Below are 27,668 nucleotides of genomic sequence, written 5' to 3'. Positions count from 1 at the left end.
TCTGGAGAGATGTTTCCACCCCAGGCCTCCAGTCCAAAAGCGATCAACTTTTGAGAAAACTTGCAGGGTCAAACACTTGAATCCTGAATACATTTTCATTGGCTAAAGAAAAGGGGGGGGAGCTTGCATGGTATGGAGCTCCTCTGCACATATGATTTTGTACGTTCTGGGGCTCCCTACACACAGGACCCGCACACACATGGTGAGGGAGGGAGAATTTGAACACAGCTACCCTCACAGCTTCTGTTGGTGAAGGGATTGGGACTCCCCTTCCCTTTGGATCATTGCCTTGGTGGTGGTAGCCTCTTTGCAACCTGCCACAGTGCTTCACTGGCTGCCTCTAGAAGCATCTATAGAACACCATGAAGCATACCAAGATTTTTCTACCGTAGTTCATGTAGGAACACCCCACCATATAGAATAATAGCCCACTGAATGTGTAACATTTAGCTAGCAAACAGGACTCCTGTGCACAGCCCTGGGCAACAGGCATTAGGCAGAGATAACTCATAACAATATTAGTTAGCTTTATTTCCATAAAAGCCTAAGGTCACAAATCAGAGACCTTGCTGGCTGCTGAACAGGCAAATATGGCTTTGACTTCACTGCCCATCATGGAGCCATATTTCCAGACATGGATTCTTGACCAGATTTTCCCACAAACTCTTTGCTGGGTTGTTCCTGTCCCCTGCTGGTTGTAAATATGCTTCCTGCCTCGGCATTGTTCTCTGCACAGTGTGTGACTCCTTAGATCTATGTGTTTGTCTTGCTATATCCACTTCTTTCTGCCCTTGTGGTCCCCATTGTCTCCCTCCACGACTGCCTTGTCTCCTCTCTCATGTGGGGCTTAGATTTCATTTGTTGCACGTTGCTGCCTTCTCCGGCAGCCACTGAACGTCATCATGGACCACCTTTCTTAGATTGGACCCTTCCACAGCATCACTTTGCCTCAGCCAGTACTGAAGTTCTAGTAAATGTTTCATCGTTACCTCTACATATTTGCCGAATAGGCTTCTACTCTGCTTTGCAGAGAACAGTCTTCTGTTTGAAAGGTTGTCATGGGAAAGGCTTCTATATGAACTGCGCTCCAGTCCAAGTCTGGCTAAAAGATAGAGAAGGGAGACCTTGAAGCTGTCCATCAACATCTAACCCCTTGTCAGAAGATTAAGCAAGCACACTGGTCACTTTGGTGAGGTGTATTTCGATTTAAATCAGACTAATTATTTCTAAATGTATACATAGCCACCAGCATGTGTGCATTTTATGCAAATCTCAGCCCTCTTTCTTCCTATTTTCAGGTGATGCATTTCCTTGTTTTTGAGGATGTCTGAGTGGGCACTCAGTATAGAAGGGGCAGGTCGCAGCTCAGTGGTAGGGCTTTTCCTGTTTTTCCTGCATACTGTCTCAGGCTACATCCCAAAAAAAACCTCCTGCCAATCACAGGAGACTTTTTAAAAAAAATCTCCTTACATCTCTACCATCATAGAACTCAAGATGGGGTACATGTGGTTCCTAAGCAGTCACCCATCCAGGCATTGACCAGATCCAGATCTGCATAGCATTATGATCCTTCAGATATTACTGGTCTAAAAAGACCAATGGTCATATCCCTGTGTTGACATGTGCTGTTTATGCAGAAGTCATGGACTTACATACAGTATAATAGACTGTAAAAAGGGACAGCATGTCACTACCGTGGTACCTTGGTTTACGAACTTAATCTGTTCTTGAAGTCCATTCTTAAACCAATGCATTCTTAAACCAAGGCATGCTTTCCCATAGCAGCAGGGGACTCAGTTTGCAAGTGGAACACACTCAACAGGAAACGGAACTTTTTCTGCTTCCAAGGCAAAGTTCGCAAACCAAAACACCTACTTCCAGGTTTGCCAGCGTTCTTAATCCAAGTTGTTCTTGGTATGAGCTTTCGTGTGCATGCACACTTCTTCAGATACCCTGAAACAGAAGTCTCTGTATCTGAAGAAGTGTGCATGCACACGAAAGCTCATACTAAGTACAAACTTAGTTGGTCTCTAAGGTGCTACTGGGAGGAATTTGTTTTATTTTTTATTTTGTCTTAATCCAAGTTGATCCTAAACCAAGGGATTTGCTTTCTGTGTTCATACATTTATCACACATGTTTGTGATAGAGTTTCAAGCCTTCTGTCTTATGCACATGTTCAAAGGGGTTAGGGATTGTTTGCTCATGTGGCATTAAAAGGAAAGAGCATATTCACATTCCTCCCGTATTCTTTGCTTTTGGATGGCTGTTGAAAACATCTGCATTTTTATTTGACATGCTGAATGTCAAAGGCACAAGAGCTTTCTTTGCTTAAGGCTTTTGGGGAGCAGAAGAGATGGGCGAGAATAAACTAACTGATAGAATTAGTGTATTACAATTGGATTGTTTTATTGACTTGGTGGTTTATTTTTGTACCAAGTTTTAAGGTTTCGGTAGTTGTGGAAAAGAAGCCCATACAGAGAGTTAATAAAGAAACATATCGCCATCTTGTGGTTATTTGAAAGGTTGCAATGAGGTTGATATGGCGCAAAAATCCTTTTGTTTGCCTTTTTTCTATTGCACATTTCCAGACAAAGGTCTATAGCTGAATTTCTTCTGGCATCCTTGTTTGTTTGTTCATACTATAAAGCTTTTTTATGAGGGGGGTATTTATAAGTATTTGGCAAACTGTGTTTGTTTGTTTCCGGTAGGTATATTTTGTTTTCACTTAATTTTAAGGGGCGTGCTGTTTTCAAAGAATTCCACATCTAGGCTTTGGGCTTCAAATGTACAGAATGTAAACAGAAAGATACGGTGGCTCCATTTACACACACACTTACAGGCAGGTGTGCTGAACATCTGAAGCACAAAACGGTGTCGTCGGGTGTGCTTAATAGAACTGTCTGACAATATGGCTATTTTGCCTCTCTCCTTTGAAATTCGGCTGGCTCGTAGGTTCCCTAAGCAACATGGAAACAGCCTTCCTATGGCTTGATTCCCACACCAGTCAATCACCAGCACCACCAGTTCAGGGAGGACAACATGAGTGTTAGCAGGCTAGAAAGCTGGGGGGAGGGAGGTGTTGGTGTGCTCAGCCTAGACACCAGGGGGATCTTGGTGTGGGGAACTTCCAGAAGGCATGACCCATTCCACTCATAGGAAACCAGCTGCTGTATACCAAGTCAAACCATTGATCCATCTAGCTCAGCAGAGAAGGCCCACCAATGAGGTGGGAGGAAGTACCTACCTCAAGCAGCAGAAGTGCAATTGCCTGCCCCAATGCTTCTGTTGCCAGAATGATTAATTCGTTTGCACCTTTTTGCCTTATTTACATCCTATTGTGTTTTTTATCATTATAGTCCTTGCAATATTTGTGAATTGTCGGTGCTGTTGCTATTACTAGGAGCTGCTTCGAGCTCAACATGGTTGTTGGAAAAGCAGAATACGAATATCAAATAAAATTGGCCGGTGTCCTTCCCTTCAGATCGGGCTGCTGTTGCTGCATTGTCTTTGTTAAGATGATGATGATGATGATGATTGTTATGTGCTGAGCTTGGATCCTAGAACAATAGGCAGGTAGGATCCTAGAAGGCAGCAACTTGGTTGGTCTGCAGGAGACGCCCAATCCAGCTCCAGGAGGAAGTGAATCAGCAACCTGATTGGCCTGCAGGAATCAGCCAGAATCAGCTAAATCACATGGGACCCATTGTGTAAATAATGTATATATAGCCAGGGGTTGGGGGGGGCACTCACTCACTGGTGACCATGAGCTGAAATAAAGAGTGTGAAATCAACACTCAACTCCAAGTATATTTCAATAGTAGTAGTACTAGTAGTAGTAGTAGTATAATATCAACAACAATTTTATTATTTATACCCCGTCCATCTGGCTGGATTTCCCCAGCCACTATGGGCTGGTTACAGCATATATAAAACATAGTAAAACATCAAACATAAAAAACTTCCTGATACAGGGCTGCCTTCAGATGTCTTCTTAAAGTTATGTAGCTTTTTATCTCCTTGACATTGAAGGGAGAGAGTTTCACATGGGGGGGGCACCACTACCGAGAAGGCCTTATCTTAGGAAAGGACCAAAGCTCAGTTGTATAGCATGTATAATGCACGTTTCCGGTCCTTGGATCAATCCCTTGGTTTAAATTAAAAGGAACTCAGCTAGCAATGCTAGAGAACCTTTGCTGAAGTCCTTGAAGGGCTGCTGCCACTCAGTGTAGATTATATGGGCTAGATGATGGGTAACCAACACTGTGCCCATGGTCACTCATGCACTTGGAGAGCCTTTCCCCAGAAACCACAGGGTCACGCCCTCCCTGTAATTTACGTTCTTGAACTGTGGAACTCACCACCACAGGAGGCAGTGATGGCTACCAGCTGGGAGGGCCAGCTACTCTAGCCTTTGGCCTTGGAAGCCTGAGAAGAAGCTGCTGAAGTAGAGGGGCTGCGAGGAACATCATGGCAGGAATGTTTCCAAGACTAAGGTGAAACTGTGAAGCTCCCTTGTTCTTTTTCGCTATTGGGTGCTGCATGTTGTTTAAGCAATCTTGTTATGTTTATAGCGTTGGAATGGGGGGGGGGTTAGTATGTTATATTTTCTGTTATTTTGCTGTGTTATTATGAAATTGTCTTAGTCGTGTCTGTTTGAAATGCATGCCTCTTTCTTTCTTGCAAGCTGCCTTGAGCATGTTTCTTTTGTGTGTGGAAAACAGCATACAATTTGAATGAATGAATGAATGAATGAAAAGAGGATCAGACAAATTCATGGAGGTGAAGGCTAGTAGCCATGGTGACTATGCTCTGCCTTCACAGTTGGAGGCAGTAATGCTTCTCAATACCAGTTGCTGAAAAACACCACTAGGGAGTGTGATCTTCTGCTCAGGTCCCACTTGAGGGTTTTGTGGTGGCCACTGTGATTGCAGAATGCTCCACTAGATGGACCATCTTCTTATGTTCCCTGTTGATAGTTAGGAATGGAAGAAGCCTATTGCAGCTAACAGAAGGGTTTTGCTTCCTAACGTAATTGTTCTGTGGGTCCAATTGGAAAGAATTGCTCCTTCCCTCCCCAGCTGTCAGGATGCTGTCAGCGACTCTCGGCTGGTTGCCCAGGAAAGTATAAAGACAAGGAAATGTTTCTTACCATCCTTTTTTATTCAATATTTACAGAGAGAGGCTATAGAACCCAGCCTCTTGGATAATGGCATTGTCCCTAGTGAATCTCTCCACACAAAACACACCCCGGTCTCTCCCACTTCCTCATTTTTCACTTCTACAGGTGCTGCTAAGTGCCCTCTGTCTTTGAGCTCTTTGCTCTCCTACTTTCAAGGCTCACCAGGTTCGGGGGGGATCTTTCCAATGACATTGTGTCCGTCAGCTGTCGTTCCGCTTCCTCCTGCTCCTCTCCCATTATTTCCCAACTTTTCCCCTCATCTGCCTCTGAGCTGTGACCTCCCGCAAAACCCTGTTGTAAATCTAGACTGTCTACCTCTTCCTCCTCCCTGGAAGGGTCAAGCTAGGGAGGCAGTCCCCACCATTCCTCCTCTGCCCAGTCCCTGACACCAGCTGTGACTCATGGTATGTTATCCCCCACCCTCCCACTTGCCACAATTAGGATTCAAAGAAGCTGATCTTTTTTCCAAGCCCATTTTATTGATATTTACAGTTGAGGAGGGAAGATAACCCAGCAAAAAGCAACGGGGGGGGGGAGAGAGAGAGTCTTGAAATAAAGCTAAAACTCTTTTTCCAAGCCTAATTGCTGACAGGGAGGAGAGTGAGAGCGCATGGTTGTGGGCCATGTGTGGTGCACCCATGGCACTAATGTGCAAACAGACCCAGAGAGGTTGGCAAGCGTTGGCTTAGGTGGACCAAATGGACTTATACTGAGACAACATTATTCCCTTTCTGTCCTATTTGCCCTTGTTCTGGCCCAAGCCTTAATACAGGGAAATTGCATAGAGGGAGTGAGGAGGTGGGCGACATAAGGATATTAGGCCACATCAGTTTCAGCCTGATTCTCTCTAATGCTGCTGAATCATGAGAAAGGCACACACCCCTGCCTCTGGGGATATGACTCACATTAATTTACATTAACACCATCTAGTAATTCTGCTTGGAATTGTGCCTTCACATATCATTTGTTTCCACAATTTGTGTCCTGCTGAACACTGTAGCATCTAAGCTGTGTACAATAGAATTGCGAAAAACAAAAACAAAACAGGAATAAAGTGGAGGGGGGTCAGTTCAAATCGATCAGAAAACTTACTTTAAATGCCTACTGGAATTTGTTAATGTCTTCACCAAGCACCGGAAGTTCAGCAGGGAAGAAGGCCTGCCTGATCTCAGAAATGGACCCGCAGTGCTGAATGTGTGGCTCCATGTGACTATGAACCATGCAAGGCATGGACAGTGACTCCCCTGAACATCTCAGGAAGAAAAAGTATCAGGTTGTCATTAAGGTATTGTAGACCAAAGCTGGATTACAAATTAACACAAAAATATTGAACCTAGCCTGGTAGCATGTTTTCAGGGCTTGAGTCAGGCGTACGTCAGCAACTAAAAAAAAAACAAACAATAAATCACCCAAGGCTAGTGAAGTTAAATCTTTATTGAAGAAAACAAACCACAGCTCAGGCCTAGTGGTCTCAGCAACTCTTCCTGTTGTGCTCAGCTCCTGCTTGCAGGCTTCCCATAGGCATCTGGTTGGCCACTGTGAAAACAGGATGCTGGACTTTGCCATTGACCTGATCCAGCAGATTCTTCTCATGCACTAAAATTGGGGCTCCCAGACAATATGGTTGGAGAACCAAGAATGGCCATGACTTAGAATCAAAGAATTGTAGAGCTAGAAGTGCCATCTTGTCCAATCCCCTGCAATGTAGGGATCCTGTCCACAGCTGTCCCTGGGTGGGCTCAAACCACCAACCTTCTGGTCAACAACCAGACACACTGACCCATTGTGCCACCAGAGGGTCAAGTTTCATTCACTTGCAACATGGTGTGTCTGTAAAAAAAATACAATTAAAAATCATACAGCATCTAGCACAACCACAGACAGAAAAGTCATTAAGTGGTCTGTCAAGACCCTCAGCAATGTTCAAGTCATCTGCAGGGAGGAAAGTTTGGGAACAACTTTCCTAAAATTATGGGTCTTGTTTGGGCTGCATCATCTTCCTGGAAGCCATTGCCCTGTAATGGAGTTTCTGATTTTGCAAGATGTCCCCTTTGATCTCTTACTGCACTTCTGGTTTAGAACACAAGGACGCAGGGTAAGGAGCACAGGATCAGGTGAACAGGTCCTTACCGAGACCAGTCTGCAAATCAAGGCTGATCTGCCTCCACTAAACTCCTTGGAGAAGCTAGCAGTGCATTTAATGAGCAGCCTCCCTCAGGCGCAGTTGCCCAAGCTGGCACAAGGAGCCGCAACATGCCGGCAGGGATGAATCAAGCCCATAATGTATTTTCAAGCATCCTGTAATCTTACTTTGTGTTGCTGTGAAGTGGAACAGGCTTGTTTTCCACAGGAAATGATGCGAAACAGTCTGAGAACAAGGAGCAAGATCATGATGCTCACTTATCTGAAGCAACAAAGCACAACCAATAGATTCCGGCTTCCGCGCAAGGTACTCGGCCTATTAATGACCTGTACAAAAAAGCTCACTTAGCGCATTGCCGCCACAGCTCCCTCGCCATCCGACAGAACTGCCTATTCAAGGGCAGTCAGTGGGAAAAAATGTTGGCTGTCTTTGAGAAAGTGGTGAAAGATAAGGAGCTGGAGAGTTTGACGGAGCAGTCAAGGTTACAGTTTAGCATCAAATAAACATGTGTTTGATGGCTTTGACGCATCGCTTCCCGGTGCACAGCCGGTGCAAAGTGTTTATAATGCATTGGGCTGCATGAAAACCACATGACACTGGCACCTAGGGCTCCTCCACGTGATAGGTTATTTGAGTGTCTATCCTGATTTGCTTGCACAAAGCTTACGCAGAAGTTAGACCTAGACCACATTCACATTATTCCTTTAAAGCATTATGATACTACTTTAAGCAGTCATAGCTTCCTCCAAAAAATGTGGGAATTGTAGTTTGTTAAGGGTGCTGAGAGTTGTTAGATTCCCCTCTCACAGGGTTACAATCCCCATAGTGGCTTAACAACTGATCCCTTTCCCCAGGGAATTCTGGGAAGTGCAGCCCTATGAGAAGAATAGGGATCCCCTAACAACTCTGCAGGGTGCAGATCACTGCAGATGGTGACAGCAGTCACGAAATTAGAAGACGCCTGCTTCTTGGGAGGAAAGCAATAACAAACCTACCGGTAGATAGCATCTTAAAAAGCAAAGACATCACCTTGCCGACAAAGGTCCGTATAGTTAAAGCTATGGTTTTCCCAGTAGTAATGTACGGAAGTGAGAACTGGACCATCAAGAAGGCTGATCGCCAAAGAATTGATGCTTTTGAATTATGGTGCTGGAGGAGACTCTTGAGAGTCCCATGGACTGCAAGAAGATCAAACCTATCCATTCTTAAAGAAATCAGCTCACTAGAAGGACACATCCTGAAGTTGAGGCTCCAGTACTTTGGCCACCTCATGAGAAGAGAAGACTCCCTAGAAAAGACCCTGATGTTGGGAAAGATGGAGGGCACAAGGAGAAGGGGACGACAGAGGATGAGATGGTTGGACAGTGTTCTCGAAGCTACTAACATGAGTTTGGCCAAACTGCGAGAGGCAGTGAAGGATAGGCGTGCCTGGCGTGCTCTGGTCCATGGGGTCACAAAGAGTCGGACATGACTGAACGACTGAACAAAAACAAACAACTCTCAGCACCCTTAACAAACTGCAGCTCCCAAAATTATTTGCAGAAGCTAGTACTTGTATCAGTGCTTTAAATGTATGTTGTGAATGTGGCCAAAGTCTGCTCCTTATTGCGTATTCATCCTGATTTGCTTGTGAGGTGTTTATCTTCCCATTAAATCATTCATTGCATTCTGTCACTTTCCTAACTGCAAAACGTCTGTGGTTGGTTGGTTTCTGAAGGTGGATTTGTTGCGCTAGGACGGGGGTCTGCAACCTGCGGCTCCGGAGCCGCATGCGGCTCTTTTACACCTTTGCCGCGGCTCTGGGGCTCTGGGGCGGATACGCCTGTCCACTTTTCCAGCTGGCCAGCGGCAGCGGCCGCCCTCCAGCTGGCCAGCGGCCCGCCCTCCGGAGGCTGAGGGCGCTGTTGCTGTGCTGCTCTGCTCATGCATCGTGCCTCGTTTCTGCCAGCGCAGGCGCAGCAGCAGACAGCAGCAGTTTCCCTCCGGAGGTGTGGCTGCTGCTGCTGGTGTGGAGCTGCTGCTGGCCGCTGCGTCGAGGCGACGACGAGGTAGGCAGCTGCGGGCTGGGCCAGGGGCGGCGGGTGGTGGGCGAGGGTGAGGGGGGAAGCCCTCTTTTTAAAAATGGTCGAGGAAGCAGCGCCTGTTTCCCTGCCGCTGCCTCCTTCGCTCCTGGTTCCGTTCGCAGCCTCAGACCGCGCTCTCGCGGGCGCGCGTCTCTCTCCGTCCCGGAGCAAGGCTGGGACTCGCCCTTGCCCGGGACCCGTGTCTCAGGAGCCAATGGGTGCATGTGTCACGAGGGGGCTTGGAGGTGCCTAGGAGCCTGAGCACGCACAGCAGGGACGTGGCTGCTTAAAAAGGCTGCATGGAGAAAAAGGCAGTTGTGCGTTCTTCCGCAGCAGCGCCGAGCGCTGCCGCCGCCGGACCTCACCAGGCAAGGTTAGTTGCGTCGCCCCCGCCTTCCAGGGCGCAAACTAGGCTGGCTGGGCAGAAACCGCCGTCGAGCTCTCTGCCTGCCGTGGGCGGGGGGCTTTGCAACCCCCCAACGAGTCCCTTGGGGTGGGGGACTGGGACTGGGGAGGGGGAGTCCTCTGCCGCTGCTTCCTCAGGTGTGTTGCTTAGGCTTCCGGGCGGAGCGCGGGAGCGCAAGTTGGCCGCCTGTGCCGCGCCCTCCGGCTGTGGCCTCTCCAAAGTGGCCTCTCCAAACGTGCGGCGCAAAGAGCGGCGCCTTGGCTTTGCCCCGGTTTGGTTGGGCAGCCTGTGGCTGGAGGAGATCTGGGGGATTCCTCCTCGGCGGCTGAAAGAGGGGCTTGTTCTCCCGCGCTTTCTTTTCTCCCAGTTCTAGGTCACTTGACCCACAATAGCACTTCTTTAGTCTCCTTGCTGTACGCGCTCTGGCAACTTTTCAGGCTCCGGCTTGCGTAAAAACTGGGAAAGCTTTCTCTCGCTTCCTTCCCCCCTCCCCCTCTCATTTCCTTCCCCCCTCCCCCTCCGATGCTGCTCTCCAACCACCTACCTACTTGTCACGAGTTTCGACCCCCCCCTCCTTGGAAGGGTTTCATTATTGGAGCTGAGCTTGTCCCCTGCTGAGGTAAATGACTTATTGCTCTACTTCGACCGGGGGGGGGTGGGCTGGTAAAGAAAACCAAACCTGTGTAACTTATGCAGAGGCAGAATTTACTAGGTGGGGGAGAAGCCCCTGTCGTGACTTCCAGGCGTTTGGAAGCACGGACAGCCCACCAAAAAGAAAACTTGTGAAAATGCTTCCTTCGCGAGGACAAGGAGTAATAGGGGTGGAGATGGGCCGAAAGTCCAAAGGAAATGATTTCTTGAAGGGGGGATGTACTACGGGAGGCAGAATAAAGGGCTGGTTCTCACAGAGACATGGGTAGGAGAATGACGCCCCAAAAGGTTGCAGTTTTTCCTCTGTCCTGAGTGTGTGTTAGGGGAGCCTTGACAAAGCACCTGTTGGCGTGGAAGAGAGGAGTCCTAACTTGGATCTGTGTTCATGTGCAAAATCTATCGCCATTGTCATTAAGGGGGCAGGGAACTCCCCTAAAAAGGTTTGAACACTATGAACTACTACAGCCACCTGTATGCAAGTCAGCACAAACATCACAGGCTTCTCTGGTGCAATTCTGTGCTTTATTTAGCAAGAGAGGAGGTTGGAAGAGGTGAGCATAGCCTCTGGTCTGGAATATTAAGGGTAAAAGACACTAAGATTATTGTAAAAGCCAGCAGTCTTCAATTAGACATGGGACAAACATTTAACACAAGTGTGCAGTTGAGGACTCATTTTTTAAAACAACAACAACAAATCAAATATTTGTATGCTGTTGCAACCCACCTTGGATCAGGCTGTGACCTGGTAGTGGTTCCCAGGGTGGATAAAAATGAATGATTTTAAAAAATAAAAAATTAAAAAATGGATTTTTTTTATTTAAATCAGATTTTTTATTTAAATCAGATTTTTTAAATTTAAATCGGATTTTTTAAAATAAAATGCAGTGTTATATTTGTTTTAAATGTCGCAATGTTTTTGCGGCTCCCAGTTTCTTTTTTTTTCTTCGGAAACGGGTCCAAGTGGCTCTTTTCGTCTTAAAGGTTGCAGACCCCTGCGCTAGGACAACAGAGCACTTGGACCTACTTTAATTGTGAAGCCTACATTTCCAGCATGCACTCGAATCCCTCCTTCATAATAGTGACGAGCTTTTATATGAAACATTTAATTCATATATTTTCAACTTGTTTCTTTTCTACACAGTTAAGCAGGGGCAGGGCATGAAAGCTACTCATTACTGGCTAAGAATGTATTAGGTTCATAGGTTAATAATAATAATAATAAAGACTACAGCATTTAGTCCTTCAAGATGGTGCAGTTTCTCTCAATTTCTCATTTTTCCAGCCTTCAGTTCAGTTCACCCTATTTTCTTCTTATCAATTACATATTTTGCTTTATTTAAAAAAAAATCCCTGCAAAAAATCATATACATTTGTGAACACATTTATCACAATATACCAATAAATGTGATCTTTGGGTGAAGGGTGTTTAATTAATTAATTAATTAATGAATAAGGCTATTTTGTATGATTTTTTTTCTAAATATTTTATTTGTTACAAGCAATGTTCCCTGATGCAATGTTGTTTTGAACAGCACTTTCCCTAATATATGCTTTTTGTGCTAATGTTTTGTTTGAAAATTTGTTTGTCAAAGAGAGAGCCAGCAGTAAATCATACCGTTCCAAGTTGGAGTTAACTCTTTATTAGCAAAAACACGGTCTCCACAGACTTGACTTGAGTATCAGTTTACAGAGACCAAAAGCCCATGCCTCCCACAGCCGTCTACGTCCCCTCCACTCCAGAGCATTTTCCAGCCAATTAGAGACTGTCCTGCATGCAGCCAACCTTTCTTCTGCCCTATTCATGCTTCTCCTGCTTCTGGAAGACAAGGAGGGAGGGGAGCTTTTTTGCAGCAGGAGGGAGAGGCACCCATAACTCTTCACCAGCCTGAATCCTCTCTGCTTCTTGGCCTCTTTCCTCTCCTGCTTCAGCTTCTGTCTCTGATTCTAGACTTCTCTCTACCTTAGACTCTCCCAGCTCACTAAGCCCTTGTTACCTCTTCAGCTTCCAACACCTCCTCTTCCCAGCTTTCTTTCTCTTCTCCCTCTATCCACCACCACTCCCTGGCTCTGAGCCTTCTTCCCTTGGTGGTTCTCCAGCTGGTTCCTCCCACCAGTCCAATCAGTCCATGCCAGTGCAACACAATTTCCCACAGGTTGGCCACTGTGAGAATGGGATGCAAGATTTCCCACCTCTCCTGATCACCCCCTTCTTGCCTATACACTATTTACTAAGAAGAACATATTGCTTGCATGCATGTGGCAGGAGACTCCTGGGTCTTTTTTCATCCTAGACATTTTCTGTGGTCCTTCCATGTGTCCTCCTCTTGTAGTGTACTCTTATGGAGATTGCATTGGTTGGTTGGTTGCTTGCTTGGGGCTTGTGGATAATTGGCCCTGCCTCATGAGGTTAGACCTACTATTGCAGGCACCTCCAACAGGTAGATCATGATCTACCAGTAGATCACTGGACATCTGTGGTAGATCACTGGTAGATCACTGGTTCCCCCCAAAGAAATGGGGCTTTCCTCCCCCTAAAAAAAGCCCTACAACTTTGACCTAAACACCTAAAAAATGGGCCTTCCTCCTTCCTAAAAAAGCTCAACAATTTTGACCTGAACCCCCCAAAAGGGGGTAGATCACCGCCAATTTTTAACTGTGAGTAGATCACAGTCTCTTGGGAGTTGGCCACCCCTGTACTATTGCAATAGGTAAATGAATAATGTCCACCACAAAATAAATGCCCCTTCAAATCACTTCTAGGTTGTGTAGCAATAACTGCTTGAGCAAAATCAAATTTTCATTTGCCTGTTTTTAAGATTACATGTGGGGGGTGGATATGTGAAATATATAAAGTGATATTTGCTTTTTGTTTAGCTCCCCCCACCCCACTCCCAAATTGTTAGAATCATCACAAGGTATAGGAGACAATCGATTTATTTAGAATGGCAGTATTTACAAATGTACTGTCAGGCTGGATGACTACATCTTAGTTGCTTTGTAGGCACCAAGCTAATTGAGATATTCATTCATTATATTCTGTGAATTTACAGTATTCTGAAAGTTGTCAAAAGTTTGAAAAGTGCTTTTCTTTTCATTCTGGATTGGGGTTGGGTTTTTTTGTGTTTTTCAGTAGCATTTTAGTTGTGCCATTGCATTTTTAGTCTAGATCAGGGGTCAGCAAGGTTTACCAGCCATGGGCCGGATCATTTCCACGGAGCTCGTCCGTGGGCTGGACATGCGCAGCGCGATGCCAGAAATCGTGTCTGTGCATGTCCGCGGTGCTGGAAATCACTTCTGCGCATGCCCAGACGCCGAAAATCATGCCTGCACAGAAGCAATTTTTGGCGTCTACACATGTGCAGACGCGATTTCTGGTATCTGTGCGTGGGCAGATGCCATTTCCGGCACCACTCAGTGAGTCGCAGCGCTGTGCTGGTTAAGCGCAGCACGCGGAAGACTTGCCGAGTGGGCGGCTTGGTTTGCGGGCTGCTTGTGGGCCAGTAAAACGGTCTTCGTGGGCCGCATCCAGCCCATGGCCCGCAGGTTGCCAACCCCTGGTCTACATGTTTACTGTGACCCAACCCATGAGTGGGAGCTCTTTTGCATGTTGGAGGAAGTGGCAAAACAGGAAGCAAGGATGGATCTCAGTACATGTGCTGTAAATAGGGAAACAGCTCACTTCTTCCTATAGAGCAGATGTGGCCGTTCTGCCTTCATGAACTGCAGCAGAAGCATAAAAATAAACAAATGTCTGACATTTCCCATTCTGTTGCTTCCTGTGATGCACCAAACAGCTCTGATCAGTGGAGCTGATGATAGAGCCTTAAAACACCATGAGTCATGGGGCAGAGAATAGATTGTGAAAACTATTAATTCTCTTAAAATGCAAAAGCTCAGGCTCATCCACTGGACAGGCTTAATTGAAATAAAACCAAGCACTACTTTACACAGTCCACAATCAACCTGCAGAACTCATTGTCACAGGGTTCTCTTTGGCAACTGGCAAAAATGCCTTTGAAGGAAACTAGATGAACATGTGGATGTTCTATCGGTGGCCACTAGCTCTGATAGACAAAAGCATCACTTCCATTGTCAGGGAAATCATACTTTTAACTAGCTGGTGCTGCTGGGTCAAATGACAAGGGATTGATGTCACCATCACAGCCAGCTTATGAAACTAAGGCTGTTTACCCTATGCATACTACCCTGTGAGTAAGACCTACTGAATATGTAGGACAGGCTGTTCAAGGGCAATCCTGTGCATGATTACTTGGGGTAAACGCCACTGACTTTGAAAAGACTTACTCCCAAGTAAAAATGCAGGTGATTGGATTGTTAGACGGACTGCCATTGTTCTGAGTCTGCAAGAGCAGTTTAGATAGTCTTCTGACCATCAGGTTCCTTTTGCCTCCACAAGTTAGTGATGGGAAAATAAAATATTGTTTCTTTTGGTTTGTTACTTATCTGAATCTCAAATGTAATGCAGGATAGTTTAATGAAGCCTCTTAGTGCTTCAAGGTACATGAAAGAAAGGTGACAAGCTATCTTCTTTTGCACTGATGTTACTCATTCGTGCCAATTAGTTTTTTGCTGGATACATTTAATGGAGCTTTGCAAAGTGCATGGCAGGGAGTGTGTGAAGCTTCTCTCTCAAGGCACAGTTCAGAAAGCCATTATTTTGCTTAATAACATTTCACATAATGCCACGAACATCATTATTAGCCAAATGCGGCTCACTGATAGACCATAGGCATGCTTTATAATTTGAATCTCCTTATCTTGTAAAATCTGTTCTTTCTGTTTTCATAACCGAAGATTGTTTGGAGGAAAAAGGATTAACACCTCTGTTGTGATGATTGCGAGACAATAGAATACTCATGAATGTTGCCCGTTGTGTCAGATGACTCACACATCTGTCAGGTGTGCCACATGAGCCCCCAGAAACCTCTAGCATATGCTGGGTCCTAGGAAGAATTACTTTGTCTTCATGATGTCAATCACTTTGACGGATGGCCTTGAGGTGTTAATGAGCACACTTCACAAATATTTGTGCTCTGCCAAAATCTCTGTCTCATATCCTAGGTACAGAGACTTAAGTGTGGCATTTGGAAAGAACACAGTACTCCACAAGGACAGCTCCTCTTCTGAGTCACACAAGCTCAAAGGTTTTTTTCTTTTTCTTTTTTAAGATTGTCAGCTCTCCTAAAACCTTTTGCAGCATTGTTTCTGCGCAAACACATTCCCATGATTGACATAAAAATGACATTCTGATTATCTTTGTTTTTGGTACACAGCTTTGTTTTTATTTATTCTTTAACACATTTTACTGAGCGCAATTAATATAAACAATGGAATAAGCCTTTAGACATACATATGCTTTGCATTTGTAGCCAGCAACTTCTCCAATGAACTCAGGACAAGAGAGTACATTTTTCCCTCTCCATTTTCCCTTCACAACAATCCTGTGAGGCAGAGAAAAATGACTAGTCCATGATCACCTAATGAGCTCCATTGCTGAATAAGAATTTGAACCCCATTCTTCAGTGGTGCACGGTCAGTGGACGAGAGGGCCTAGCCTAGTCCCCTAAATGTTCCCCTGGTGCATCCATCCCAAAACCCGGGAAACTTCTGGGCAACTTAAGGAGGGTGGCACGATGCTCCAACGTGTCCAAGAGCCCTCCTGCCACCTTCCCTAAGACCACCCAGCTTTGGGAAGGAGACAGGAAGGCACCAGCATCCTGTCAGAGCCCTGCTACCTTCTTCCCAAAGCCTGGGAAGCTTCTGCCTGGCTAAGTGGAGGTAGGCAAGATGCTCATTTGTGTGACATCCCCCTCCCCATCACCCTCACAAGCTGCTGCCTCTGCCCCTAACTGCTCCCAGTGCTTCTTCAGGGGGTGCTCAAGGGTATGCAGTACCAGCACCTCTTCTTTGGTTAAAAAGTGTGGCACTTACTGTAACGACTTCATGGTGAGTACCAGTACCTATTTGTCAGGGAGGGGGGACACTGCCTGTTCACTACAAAAAAAATCACCACACATCACTGTCATTCTTCCTGGTCCGAAGTCAGCACTCTAACCCAGTGTTTCTCACCAGCGAGCCTTGGGTCACATTCAGGTGGGCCTCAGTGGCACAGCCTGCCCAGTTCCCTAGACATGCTATAGCTTTTTGGTGGGACCCATGTCAGCACAAACAACTCCTTGAGTGTGGAGTAAAAGTGGTCAGGAGACAGAGAGGTTCAGGGAGCCAGGAGGACGGAAAGAAGGTCTCCTTCCGCAGAAAGGAAAGGGCAAGAGAAGGTGAAAGGGAGATAAGAGAAGAAAGCTGCTCCAGGAGAAAAAGGTGAATGTAAAAGAGGGATGGAAGAAACTGACAATTGGAGGGGAGAAATGTGTTACAAGCTGCATGTGGATGGAAGGAGAATGGGTGTCAGGTGTGGAGCATCCTCTCCTCCCCTGGTAGTATCAAAGGCAAGAAGAACCAGCAAGTTTGTATTTATGGGTTTTATTCAGTCATCTGGGTGCAAGACAAAGAATCCATGTCTCCATGCAAAGAAGATGTTGCCTACTCTGAGCCCCTCCTCTTTCATCTCCAACAACGTCATGAGTACCTACAGAAAGTCCCAGGAGTCACACTCCTCTGCATTCTTTGTTCTTGAATGCAAAGGGATCAACAAGCCCTTGGGTGAGGAGGTTCTCCTAGATTCTCCAGGGAGGTCTCTGCTGGCTACTCTCTCACTCCCTCCTCCTCCTCCTCCTCCACTATCTTGTAACTTGGCAACTCTTCATTCAGTTGTAATTAATTTAGCCCTGTCTCCTTCTCCTCTTGAAACTGCTGGAGACAAGGGGGGGGGCAAACCTTCCCACTCCCCCTCCTCTTCCGAGAGGAGCCTAGCAGACTGAGGAGACACTCCCCAGCCTTCCTGCTCAGTCCAGTCCCTGACAATGGGACACAAAATTACTGGAGATGAGAAGAGGTTGCTGGATCAGATGAATGGCCTATCTAGTTCAGCTTCTTGTTCTCACCATGTCCAGCTAGATGTCCTTGAGAAACCCACAGACAGGACCCAGGCACAAGAGCACTCCCACCCCCACCATAGTTTCCAGCAACTGCCTCTGACCATGGAGGCAGAACATATGTATCCACTATGGCTTGCAACCATTGATAGCCTCGTCCTCCATCAGTTTCCCCATTCTCTTCGAAAGCCATCCCAGTTGGTGGCCATCACTGCCTCCTTGTTAGATATCACCATGTAAGCCTCTTAAGCAATGACTTGTATCTTTTTGTTTTTGTTCCCCATCATGTTTCTGTAGTGTTCGTTACTTAAGAATGTTTGTGCTTTGTTTTGTTTTTGTTTTTTAAGTGGTTATTGAGAGAGAGGATGCCTTCATTGCCCGGTTATAGGCTCAATGCAAGGATCTCTCATAAGAATAGGAGAGTTGGAACCTGTCCTTCCTCAACTCCTAAGGCGGACTTGTTGTCAGCCTCAGACTTAACTCAGAGTGTGTATACGCACATAATTTGAATGGTGAGACAGCAGTGAAAATGCAGTTAGAACATTCTCAGCAGACAATTATCTTTCCAGGATCCAGCTCAGTAGAAAACAGTTTTGTCAGCAGAAGCTAGCTGTGCACGGCTCTAATTGGCTCACAGCAGTGATGTTATGAAACTATCTCTTCCCTTCTCCCTGCCAGGCCCAGAGCGGTAAACTATACCGGATTTTTTCATAGCAAAATAAGGGAGGGGGAGAAGCAACATTTTGGGAGGGGGGGGGGAAGCCACATCAAGTACAGTTTTTGTGGCTGCGATTCTATGCCCACTTATCTGGGAGCCACATCCCTCTGTAAGATATGTCTTTCTAGATGCTCCCAGACTCAAGGCAGGTCCTGACAATTGCCTTGTTTAGCTTAGGATAGTGATGCACAAGGCTTTATGTTTTGCAAAATAAGCATTGCCTATTGCTCACAGAGCCCATATAATGGAATGCATAGCAGAATTGTTATTATTATTTTCATCTTCAGCCATAATATATTGGGCATCCAGTATGATCAGGTTCAGTTTATTCATTGGTTGAACTCGATGAGACTTGCTGATGAAAAGTATCTAGGAGATAGGTGGAAAGAAAGAAAGAAAGAAAGAAAGAAAGAAAGAAAGAAAGAAAGAAAGAAAGAAAGAAAGAAAGATTAGATATAGACAATTTCCTCCAGGCAACCATCCCCAAACCAGGTCATACAGTTAAGTGAAAATGTGCTGCATTGAGATTCTGCTTTGTATTTTAAATTTGGATTCCTGTATATAAACCACACTAGAAAGAACTGAAATGAGCAAGAGAAGAGAGTACACACCTTGTATAAACTACTGTGGAATGGATTTGGAACCTTGGTCTTGAAGAATTGTGCATGGCAGCAGCACTGCAATCAGGGAGGGAAGGGAGATTTGTTGGTGCGGCTTGTGTTCTTGGATTAGCTCTGAAGTGCAAAGCTGATGATATGAAAACTGTCCCTGGAAAAGACAGACCATTCCAGGTACCTTTTATAAAAGTCAGGGGGAATCTCTGGCCCATGGTTCCCCACTTCTGTTTTAAAACAGCTATACTGGTTGCCAGTTTGTTTCTGGGCCCAATTCAATGTGCTCCCACTGATATTTGAAACCCTAAACTGCTTAAGCTCCCAATATCTGAAAAAAACACCTCCATCTGTACAGACCCTTTCAGGTGTTAAGATCAGCAAAAGGGGTTCCACTGTAACCACTACACAACATTGGTTCCCTGTTGTATGCAGGAGACCATGTGTGTTACAGTTAAGGTAATTTTGCGGGACCCACTTCTTTTTTATTTATACTGTTCTGCTTTTGTTGCAATTTGTTTTTATAACTGCATATTAGCTTACTGGTGGTGTACGGGGTATTAGGTGAGGGGTAGTATCCCTGGTGGGGGATACGTCATGCTCCTTCTGGGGTAGTTTGCCCACCTTTGGTCCCCACCCTGCACTCAGATTTCACCTGTAGCTCCTAGAAGCTGTCAGCAGGTGACAGCAGTCAGACCCTTCGAAATGGCTTCAACTGACTGGCTAAACCAGTTGAGGGTAGCCGATGGGAGTCAAACTCTTGGTGAGTTGGGGACTTCCCCTGCATGTGAAGACAGGCTCTGGTGGTTTGAGAGGACAAAACCAATAGTGAGTCCAAAGGCCAAGAAGGCGGTTACTTGCAGCTATACTCATTTGTGATAAATGCTTTGGGAGGAAACCCCAAGGAAAATTATGTACCAGCTGCCTTGTGGGACATCTTTGGGAGAAGAAAGGGCTAACCCCAGTAAACCACTATACAAATCCAGAGTGGAGTCCCTAAGATGGTTGGATGGTGTCTTGCATGCCTCCTTCCAGCAATTCCTGCAAGCCAAGTTGGTGCCAAATATATTGCTCTGCTTTCCTTTGGACCACATGAGTGAGGCTGAGAGGGGAGTCTTATCATCTGGGCAGCCCTGGTTTGTGCTCCATAGATGTCACTTCAGTGCTGCTAACACAACAAAAACAATACAGAAGGCAGCAGGTACAAGTTGCCAGCCTCTGCGGCCACAGCAGGCGCTGTGATGCTCAAACAGTTTGATTTCACGCCCCAGAGACGTACTCCATTATCTGTCAAGACAGACGAATGCCAATCATAAGCTTTTTTTCTTTTCTTTATCCTTTACTTGTTTTAACTGTATGATTATATAGCTATAATCCTCTCCGGAACCTTATGAGGAAGGGAGAATAAGGTACAAATAAATAAGTAGGCCAGGTTTGGCCTATGGGGGGTCTCCCCATGTGGCCTGCATCAGTTAGGCTCTCTAAAGAGTTTCTACACAGGTCCTGCTGGTGTAGAGTTAAAAACATCCCCTTTTTAAAAATGCATAGCATTTTAGGGTAGAACTACTGAACGTTATTCTGCTTGGTAGAATTATCCTTAGCTCAGAATTTCTTAAATAAGTCAGCTTTCTCTCACACTTTTATAGTGAGGCTGGGGTGTCGGGGCATGTGGGGATAAGATTACTGGCAGATTAGTGGAATTCTCTCAGCAAGAAGCGTAGATTGGTTCATTTACTGTCAGTCTAGCTCTTCTTTCCCAGATTAGATTGTGAAACACAGCGTTGTGTCCCCTTATTTAGAGAAGTGAATCAGGTAATATTCAGAATCAGTGGGTCGTGTAATCTGATTAAGAAAGTTTATCAGATCATTCGGCAATATGAGGCAATCATAAGAAGCAAAGGAGAAGGAGCTTCAAAATAAGCTTCCAAAGATTTATTATCCTCAGAGATGCACATTCAGTTCAACTCAGAAAATACAAAAAGATGTGGTGGGAATTATCTAACAGTGAATGTGCCTAGATACAAGTATTAAATAGTCAAACTTCGGAGTTTGAAGGAATTTTCTTATCAAGGGAAAACATACTGGAAATTTATAATGAGTCTTTTAACCAGGCAAAATAGTCAGTCCAATAGCTGCTGTCCATGAACATGAGCTCTGAGGCACACAGTGGTTTTCTGAGTGAGCAGAGCCTTCTCCATTCATTTCATTAGGAGAGAAAGCTCCATACATGCAATCAGTTTTTGAGGTTTGTCCCCAGCAATGAAGTGAATAGGGAAGACCTGTACTGTGCAGAGCTCCATATCTGCTTTGAAACCATCGAGCTTTTAATAAGGATGACTGTGTCTACAGATGAGAAGAGCCTTGAGCAAAATAGAGTGGGAGGCTCACCAAGTGTTTCTGAAGGAGGAAAAGGACACTGGACTTACCAAGGCACTTCGGACCCTCAGGGTAGATTGTGGGGGTTGGTAAAGCCTCACAATCCCCAAATCCAGTGCATCATGTGTTTCGTGTGTCAGGCATATAGGAGACAGCCCACTGGCTACCAACAAGAAGCATCAGAATACTGAATTCCACCAATACTAATAGATTCAGGAACCTCAGTGCTGTATTTGAGACTGCCTCAGGCAACTTTAACAGGCAGAATTCAACATAGATCATTGCCTCACCAGGTCCTTTGCAAAAGAGACTGAATCCCTGTGGACCACTGTGATGCTGACACTGCCCACTGGCCTTGACCCGTTACATGCCCAGTCTCTTCCAAGTCTTTCCCAGTTATCACCTTCAGTTGGAAATTCCTTAAGTGTAGTCATGAACATCACTGGATTCCCTAAGTCTCTGAGGTCAAACCATCCTAATTGTTCCCTTCCAGCTGCAGAAGTTATCAGTTGGTTTCTAGACATAGTAGTTCATAGTGCTTTTGCCCTTTAACACCCTAAAAGGTCTAAATATAGGATAGCAATGAATGAATTTAGACACATGTGCACTAAAGCCAAGATGCACCCTGTGAAGGGATTTAACATCTAAGAGAGCCCAGCTCAAAGTATGTGTGTTCTGGGAAAAGATTTATAATGAAATGAAAAAGGTGTTGAAAAACACATTTAAATAGAAACCAGAAGCCTTTTTACTGGGCATCCTAGGCCAAGAAATCCCAAAATGTGATAGAACTGTATTTATGTATGCCACAACAGCAGCTAGAATTTTGATAGCTAAAAACTGGAAGACAGAGGAACTACCAACGATTGAAGAATGGCAGATGAAAATGATGGACTATATGGAACTTGCTGAGATGACCGGGAAACTCCGTGACCAGAGGGACGACGCAGTGGGAGAAGAATGGAAGAAATGTAAAATGTATTTGGAAAAAAATTAGTAAGATTGAAATTTAGAAAGCACTTGGAAGAAATGTTAGACTGCAGATTTAGAATTATGTTAAGAGTTAATGAAATGTGAAATTATGAATTAAGAAAATAATTTAAGAAATGGATAAGATTTTTTGGAAAATATGGTTGGTACAATGTAAAGAAATTACTAAAGATGAAGGACAATGAACGCAGGAAGGGCAGACGTGAGGAAATCAAGCAACAATGTTAAGGAAAGAAGCAGTCTTTAACAAATAATTTTTTGTTTTTCATTTTTGTATTTTGTAGTTTGTATAGTTTTTGTATTTGTATTTGTGGTGTGTTTGTAGTTGTTGTATTGGTTTATTTTATGTGTTTTGTTGATGTTTTGAAAAAAGTTAATAAATACATTTAAAAAAAAAAAAACAAAGTATGTGTGTGTGTGCTTTTGTGTATAGCCTTGGGCCCATTACAATGGAGAAGGAGACCCACTGCTGGTCTCTTGTCCATAGCAGCTAGAAGCTTGAACCTATCCCTACTTGAAAAAATAATTTCACATGCAAGAAACAGGTTTAATTCCCTTTGTGCATTATGATGGAAGTGCATCTGTGCATCTTCGTTTTATTCCAAATGCTATAATGCCATCGTTTCCCTTGCACATCATATTTCTGCTGTTTCAGAATATGTTAAACTGCCCTATATCAAATATAGCTATTCAATTAGGAATAAAATTACCAGCGCAGGGAATGGTTCTCTAGCCTCATTATCATAAAGTTATTATCAGCCATACAAGAAAGGTCATTTTCTACAACTGGCTTGGAAGAATTCTGTTCACTTCAACTACATTGATAAATTGTATTTCAAGAAGTGCCTCGGAGATCTATTCGCCCCCTCTGACAAGAGGAACTCTCTTAAGACTTTTGCTGCATTGAAACTTTCACTAAAAGGCCTGTCAAAAGTGGGCAAAGGCTTCCCCAACAACCAGGTAATGACATTTCTCAGGCAATTCTTGGTGTGAATGAGTTCTATAAGCAACTGAAGATCTAAGAGAAAGACAATATTGGACAGTAACGACAGTCCTCATGCAGCCACGCCACATAATTTTGAAGCTCTCATCATCAGTCAGACACCTTATGGTTTGTCTGAGTCATTACAGTAATGTCAGTCACTGCAGTATTGGCATGAATAATAATCAGAGCTCATTCCTGACTACTCTCTGCCATTTGATATCTACATTTAAAAGGTGGATTTGGAACATTTAACAAAATCAAATATATTGCAAGTCTTCTCAGCCCAATGCTCATTGTGTTGTGGGTCGATGCCCACCTAGTGGTCTGATTCAAAGAGCTGGTGCATTCACTGGCCATGAATTGTAGGACCTGGCACGAGCTTCTGAGGTATGATGGATGGCAATAAGAGAGGACCTTTTCAGTTGTGGTCTCCTACCTTTGGAGAGAGGGCTTTTTCAGCAGTGGTTGCTGCTTACAGAATGCTCTCCTGAAAGAGGCTCACCCAGTGCCCACTGCAACATCTTCTTGCATCAGCCAAAGACCTTTCTTTCCTCTTATGCCCTTGAACAATTTTAACACCTTGCATCATTCCTTGCTTTCAACATCATTTAGCAGAGTTGGTTTAATTTGATGCTAATTGGGCTTGCGCTTGAGGAATGAATTGCATTTGCTTTTAGTCTATTGTTATTGTAAGTTAAGGTGACTCATACATTAATTAAACTATAATATTAATGAAAGCAGCACAAAGCATTAGAGCCAGCACAAGGCACAAGGGTGCAGTTGTCTCTTCATACTGGTGCCAGAATCTGGTATGGTACTTTGCCACATAACTGAGCTACCTAAGATTGCTATTCCATGAGAACATACAGGTGAAACTCGAAAAATGAGAATATCGTGGAAAAGTCCATTTATGTAAGCAATTGTTTTCATTAGCTACTGGAATTTAATATATAAGATAGACTCATGACATGCAAAGTGAGATATGTCAAGCCTTTGTTTGTTATAATTGTGATGATTATGGCGTACAGCTGATTGTTGTTGTTGTTCAGTCGTTCAGTCATGTCCGACTCTTCGTGACCCCATGGACCAGAGCACGCCAGGCACGCCTATCCTTCACTGCCTCTCGCAGTTTGGCCAAACTCATGCCAGTCGCTTCGAGAACACTGTCCAACCATCTCATCCTCTGTCGTCCCCTTCTCCTTGTGCCCTCCAACTTTCCCAACATCAGGGTCTTTTCTAGGGAGTCTTCTCTTCTCATGAGGTGGCCAGAGTACTGGAGCCTCAACTTCAGGATCTGTCCTTCTAGTGAGCACTCAGGGCTGATTTCTTTAAGAATGGATAGGTTTGATCTTCTTGCAGTCCATGGGACTCTCAAGAGTCTCCTCCAGCACCATAATTAAAAAGCATCAATTCTTCGGCGATCAGCCTTCTTTATGGTCCAGCTCTCACTTCCGTACATTACTACTGGGAAAACCATAGCTTTAACTATACGGACCTTTGTCAGCAAGGTGATGTCTTTGCTTTTTAAGATGCTATCTAGGTTTCTCGTTGCTTTTCTCCCAAGAAGCAGGCGTCTTCTAATTTCGTGACTGCTGTCACCATCTGCAGTGATCATGGAAAACCCCCAAGTTGAAATTGTTAATTTGGGGTTCTCATCAGCTGTACGCCATAATCATCACAATTATAACAAATAAAGGCTTGACATATCTCGCTTTGCATGTCATGAGTCTATCTCATATATTAGTTTCACCTTTTAAATTGAATTACTGAAAGAAATGAACCTTTCCACGATATTCTAATTTTTCGAGTTTCACCTGTAAGTATAGCCTTCTGTATCAGGCTCTGGCCCATCTAGCTCAGCATCCTGTTCTCACCATGGCCAACCACAAGTCTGCAAGCAAGATGGAGCACAACAGCACTCTCCCCACCTGTGGTTTCCATCAACTCATATTCAGAAGCCTACAGTCTATAGCCATGGAGGAAAAGCCAGCTAGGCAGACTCCCTGGGCAATGACCTCAGAGGGATGCACTACTGACCTTTGAGGGCACAGTTTTATACAGATTACTTTTTGTTAAATCATATACATTTCTGATAATATTTTACTTTTGTTTTCTATTTTGAAGACTCGTTGTTTTTGAAACAATTTTTTTTTTTAAATTGTTTTTTATTTTGTTTTGACTATGGCAGACCAACACGGCTACCTACCTGTAATTGTTTTTGAAGTAATTTATACATTAGAGTTGTTTTTATGTACTGTATATATGAAATAGGTAGTCTGCAGAGTTGGTTGAAGGCTGTGTGTGTGTGTGTGTGTGTGTGTGTACCCCTCACACTTCCAGTGGCAGTGGCAAGTAGCAAAAAACAGTTTCTCAAAGCTCAAACTTAAAAAACATACATACACTCAACAATGTTGCAAAAGTGACTAGGCAAAAGTGGCAGAGCAAAAGGCACACAAAGTGAGATTTTGATATGCCTAAAACTAATGTTTACAAGAATCTTAAATTTTAACATCAGAATTCACAAGATTATTTAAAATGATTTGAGTACTGAAATATTTTCTTTTGTGTTCGGAAAAAAATCAAAGATAGTTGTATTACTTATTCTTGCAATTTAAGATAAAAAAAAATTCTACAAGCAGGCGTGGAAGAAGCCTCCTTCGCTACCCGGGGCGGTGAACGGGGGCACCCCCGGGGGCACCAGGCCGCCGCCGCTCCCATGGCAACCTTGCGAGCGGCTGAACAATCGGCAGCTCATGGAGCTGCTGAGCATGAGTGGCAGGCGTAAGGCCGTGCAGCTCGCGCTCAGCAGCCCCACGAGCCGCCGATCGCTCAGCAGCTTGCAAGGTCGCTGCGGGAGCAGCAGCAGCGGCCCACAAGCCGCCCATAGCGGTGCTGGTGGGCGGGCCCCGGACGGGCCAGGGGGCAGCGCAGCCTCTCTCCGCAGCTTGCTTGCAGGCCGCCGAGCAGGTTTGCAAGCAGGCTGCAGGGCACGGCTGCCTCGCTCCACGGCTTGCTCGGGGCCCACCGGCGGGACAGGGCGGGGCCGGCCCAAGTGTCACCCCCCTCCCCTGGAACTCGGGGCATCGTGCCCCCTAGGCCCCGCCCTCGCTACGCCACTGTCTATAAGACTTCTGTTTTTGGAAATTGAAGTTGGCAATTTAAGGAAGTGGGTGCAGGCCTTGCCTAGGGAGCAAAATAGCCTGTCACCTGCCCTGGGAAGAGCATGGCCATCATGACTCGTAACACAGCTAATGCATACTACCATAGCTAGTCATGCCCTGGTTGCATCCAAGTCAGATTACTCCAATGTTCTATCTTCGAAGAACATTCAAGAAGACCAATTGGCCCAAAATAGCCTTCTTGTTAACCAAACCTGCTGAGAATACTTCACTATTGTTTTAAACCCTGCACCATAAAGCAGCTTTCTCTGTTCACATGTGTCATGGATCCTCTGGTTGGACCCCACATCTGGAAATCAGGATGATAGAATCACCTTTTTGAGGGATGGGGAGATTTAATTTATCCCTTTCTAAATAGAACAGCTGATTAAAGCTAACAGATTGTGACTGTCTGGTTTTTTGAGGCAGAGGTCTAGAGATGGGTTGATTCACTTCTCTGAAAGTGGATCTCTGAATTGGGGCCCTGATGTTTTATGCAAATCATGCTGCACTTTAATTTACATGTCCTCCAACTTTCTATAGAAGAAGTCTTTGGTTCTGCCTGTATATTAATATAATTCTGTTGCTAGAAAATTGAAATGTACTGCCGCTAATGATACCCGTTTCTACATAACATGTCAAAAAAGTACTTTTGTAACTGACTTGAGAAGAAAAGCCCTCCAGATTATTGGCATTTAGTTGTAAAGAATACATGTCTGCCATTATTTACAAATGGTTTATTGCTTTCTTTTGTGAATACATGTAAAGACGTTTGTTAATTATACATTGCATAAGTAAAAAAAAAAAAAAAACCCTTCAGCTGTCTACTTACATATTTTGAATGCCCCTGTTTCTATATAATTACATCTAAGGTAAGATGAACAACCCTGTACTGCTATAATAGCAACAAATATGTATGTATCTTAGTCTGATCTTGGAGTGGGCTATAAATGGATTTTCCACCTTGTTAATCTGAAACTCACTTTTCTTGTCGAAAGAGTTTCAATATTTCAGAGGTCTTTTCATTTGATTATACATGCAAATCACTAGGGAAGCCTGATACACTGATCATGAAATTATTCACTCCTGCAATAGAAACTTAACAACCATATCTACACAATGAACAAGGCTTTTAAAATAATTTCCCGCTCCCCTTGGAGTATTGGTAATAATGGCTGTTGGAAACACAGAGGTTCAATCCAGCACAGGGCCTTCTAGAAAGCAGTAGGCCTACAGGTAGGGAAAAAAGAAAATACATACAGGGTGTGACTTCCCATTTCAAGAGGAAGTGATACCTTATATGTCTCGTGTTCATCACTTCATGAATGCAACTTCAAGTGCTGAATAGCACATGCAAATGAGCCACTCCGTAGCTGA

This window comes from Lacerta agilis, chromosome 1, assembly GCF_009819535.1.
Source record: "Lacerta agilis isolate rLacAgi1 chromosome 1, rLacAgi1.pri, whole genome shotgun sequence".
In the NCBI taxonomy this organism is placed as follows: domain Eukaryota; kingdom Metazoa; phylum Chordata; class Lepidosauria; order Squamata; family Lacertidae; genus Lacerta; species Lacerta agilis.
The sequence above is the reverse complement of the archived record's forward strand: the minus strand, read 5'-3'. Positions refer to the sequence as shown.